Raw genomic sequence first — 4,173 nt, 5'->3', positions numbered from 1 at the left:
TTGGAGAGGGGTTTTCCCCCCTTTGGTAAAAGGAAAAAAACCTTTAAACCCTGTCTGCACACTTTTTAGACAATAGAGTTTTTTAGGAGCACTTTTTTTTACTAGGACATTATGTTTTTGCTTACTTGTCGCATCCATTTTTGTTTTTTCCAAATTTTTTTCATTTTTTATAAATATTATCACGGCTCAATAAATTTGACAAAAAAGAATTGACTAAATGAAATTGACTAAAAATTAAAAAAGCATGAAAAAGGTATCACAGAACAAAATTATGTTCTTTTAAATTTTATAACCATGTTTTGGTATTTATTAAGATTGAAAAGTATTCTCTTTTTTTTAATATTCATCATTTTATGAAGATTTTGTTTAAAATTTTAACACAGTGTTTTCAGTATTTCAAAAAAAGTAAAAAATGGGCAATTTATATTACAGCTATGGGCGCCTGGTACAGCAGTTAAACATTTTCTAAACCACCTCTAGAAAAGCAACCCAGAAAAAGGGGCAACATCCCGAGGACACGGATATGTAACCTTTTGTCCTTATAAGAATTGGGACAACGAAACTTGGCATGACCCCACGATCCAGGGAGAGGTTAAGTACCTTTCAACATTCCTAGAAGGAACCCATTCCACAGTCGATCACCCAGCAATACCTCAGTCACTGCTGAATACCACTTGTCCCCCCAAAAAAACAATGTGAATCGGGGCCCAGGTTGCCAACCCATTTTTTTACAAAAAATCCCTACTGTTAAAAACCCTATATACCCCCATTTACAAAAGCACTTCACCTGTCCCACGTTAATTCAACATTAAATTAAAGAATATTAAAAAAGGTTTTAAAAGGTTATAGGCTTTGGGGTAATTTTGGGGTAATTTTGATTATCAAGGGCCTGGCACGCATAAATACTTTTCCACTGAAAAATAAAAATTTGAAATCTTTCCAAAATGTCTTCTTCAAAACAAAATGTTAATTAAATCAAAAACAATTTTTACAATTGGGGGAAAAAACAAACAGGAAACTAATCATTAGGTCCCATCCTTTCTTTCTTTTTTTTGAAAATATGATACAAGACATTTTTTCCAAAGAGAAGGGGCAAATTTTACCTATTTTTTTGAGAAGCAGGTGCAAAGACAGCAGTAGATTTGAAAAAGAAGAAAAAACACTCCCCCATTAGTATACATTTTCTGGTTTTTAAGAGTCAAAAAAAAACCCCTTCCAAAATTTTCCCTTTTAAAAAACCATACAATTATTGTCCTTTTTTTTTATATTTGATGAAAATGTAAAAATTGGATGAGTCCGCGATCCAGGTGAGGTGTTAGTACCTTGCAAACATTCCATAGAAGTATCGGGACATTCGGGAAAATGCCCCTTTCTAAGTTTCTGCAGGATGGGACTTTGCTAAAGATGCAATATTATCAAATTGCAAAATCATCTGAAAAGTTCTGCAACTTATACCCAAATACACCCAAACTCCTCATAGCTTTTCTTAAGAAGCCTGCGACGGCTTTGAAATATACTTCCAAAATCAACACGCTTTGTTGAATATCAGCCTGAGTCTACCAATGCCCATTATATTATCACGTTGTCTGTTGTTACATTCCAAAATATATTATGAGTATGCAGTAAGTAAACCGAATTTTAGTGTGTGTTGTGTGTTTTTTGTTTTGTGTGTGTTGTTGTGTGTGGTGTGTGTGTGTGTGTGTGTAGTGTGTGTGTGTGGTGTGTGTTTTGGTGTGTGTGTGTGTGTGTGTGTGTGTACACCTATTTGGAAATATAGAAAATATCGATGATTGCTCTATGTTTAAAGGGGAAAAAATTTCTTGGGCTGTCAAAATTAGGTAAAAGTCCTATGTTTAGGGACATGTTCCTATAGCTAGAACACCATAAAAGAACATCTATCTGCCACGAAATGATTCGGTCATAAATCTGTTTCACATCGTGTTACATACACGGGCAGGAGCATACATAGCACTCGAACACAAAACAAACCACGTCTCGGAATCAGTTTATGTTCATCTAGAGTTTACCTCTCCTACCAAAGGCAGAAGTTGCTGTAGAAAAGTTATGCCTACCTCTCGAAGATGATGGACCATCTCAGGTATTTAGCCAGAAACAATTTTTGTGCTGTTGCCTAGTCGTCACATCTCAGCTATCTTGACCATTTGCAGTTTCCAGTTATTTGATCTTTGTTTTTGCAAAAAAGCGGATGTTCCAGGGCCCCGGGCAGTCAATCAGTAACATCCTGCCAGCCAAATTGAGGGCAAGACAAGAAACCCCTACACCAGACAGACTTGCTCATATCAGAGATAGGGCTGCCGAACCCGAAAACTCAGTCTTTATCTTTTCTCTGAGGGAAACTAAGAAATGCATATAAAAACCAGTTGTAACACAGCCCCGGGCTCTGGACGGGATCTCGTACCTCATCATTTCCCACCTGGGACTGTAGGTGACTTGCATTCCTGCAACTCATCAACAAGCCCTGGGAAAAACTTCCACCCTACCCCAGAGTTGGAAGAGGGCTACCATAGGTTCCCATCCTTTCAAACCAAAAGGACCCGGGGAAGTACCGCCCCATCTCTCTCCTAAGCTGTCTGGCCAAGATGGCTGAGAGGAAATGGTACTAAAACCGGCTCGATGGAAAATTGGGACCCCCCCCATGAACACCTCCACGGGTTCACCAGGGGCATGAGCACAGCACACAGCATAGCCACCTTGAGCAAAATAAGAAACGGGCAATCTGTGGCAGTATTCCCTTGACCTGTAGAAGGCTTTTGAATTGGCAAGTCCTCTTGCCATTCAGGGGAAGCCTGACCCAAAAAGGAATCAGAGGTAAGCTCTTGGCTTGGATAGGTGACCTAATCACGGGCACATGCCACTAGAGAATGAAATGCCACAGGTGGGGTTCTCTTAACACATTAATGTCCTGTATCCTCAACAAAAACCCTTCCAGTGGGTGCAAGATCATCTCCTATGCAGACGATCCTGCTTCATCTCCACTGGACCATATTGCCTAAACAAAGCCCAGCGTTGTCTGGGACCTGGTATCCGAGGAGTGTTGCAGGACAGGATTTAAATATCTCTGCAGCCAAATCCAAAGCCAGGCTCGGAGACAGAGAGTTCAAGGTACAACTTGAAAATCCAGGGAATGGATTTGGAGTGGGTTTCAACTACCTCTACCTTTGGGGTAAAGATAGACCGGACCCTCCCCCTTCCAGAAGGAGGTCCAGTACCTGGTTGACCGAACAAAATCAAGATGTCTGGCATGAGAGCAAAAAGAGTGGAAGACACATAGGGGCTAGAGACCAGAGTAATAAGATCATTCTACATACAAAGCTGTCAGGCCCACTGTAGACTATGCCTCCCTCGCTCGATTGGCAATTAAGAGAAAAAAATAAAGACCAACTGGAGACAGTCCAAAACGAAGCCGCCAGGGTCATTCTGGGTGCCCAAGGTTGGGCGAAGGTCCTCAAACCTCCTAGTGGAGCAAACCTTCTCCCCCTTTGGGCCCCAAAAAATTGATCTAATGGCAGCACAATTCTTATCAAAGGTCATCCAAAGGGTCCCCGGAAACACAAGCCTAAGACATAAAACAGTCAGACGCCTAGAATAAGATAAAAGAGCTGTTTGCAAAAACTCCTGGCTGTCTCACACAGCCAGGGGGTTAATACGCCATCAGCTCAAAGAAACACTCTTGCCAAGGGCATGGACTCCCCTCACCCTGACTTTGTCGAGGCTCCGCGAGGGCACAAAACCCGATAGAATTCTCGGTCATGAGACTGGCACCAAAAAAAAATGAATATTTCACACCTAGCCTAAAGGCAGAAACCCAGAGGGTCATTGCAACCATCACTCCTCCGGGCAGCAGAAAAATATTACACGGATGGATCGGTCAATCCCCTTTACCCACACTGCAGGTGCCGGCTTCGCAGCAAGGAATGCCACAATATCCTGAGGGTAACAGACAAGCATCGCTCCTCGCTACAGGCAGAGGCAGTTGCCCATCATGGGAGCCACTGAGCCCCCGCGTCCGTGAGGGAAGGACACGTGGTCATACACACAAGATTTCCAAAGGAGCCATCGACTGTCTTCAGCAGCGCTCACCCACTGGCAATATCTACCTCTGACTCCCATCCTAACCCTGGCACAGAGGATTCTTGCACAGGGTAGAAGAAG

The sequence above is a fragment of the Penaeus monodon genome, unplaced genomic scaffold, assembly GCF_015228065.2.
Source record: "Penaeus monodon isolate SGIC_2016 unplaced genomic scaffold, NSTDA_Pmon_1 PmonScaffold_11245, whole genome shotgun sequence".
Classification (NCBI taxonomy): domain Eukaryota; kingdom Metazoa; phylum Arthropoda; class Malacostraca; order Decapoda; family Penaeidae; genus Penaeus; species Penaeus monodon.
The sequence above is the reverse complement of the archived record's forward strand: the minus strand, read 5'-3'. Positions refer to the sequence as shown.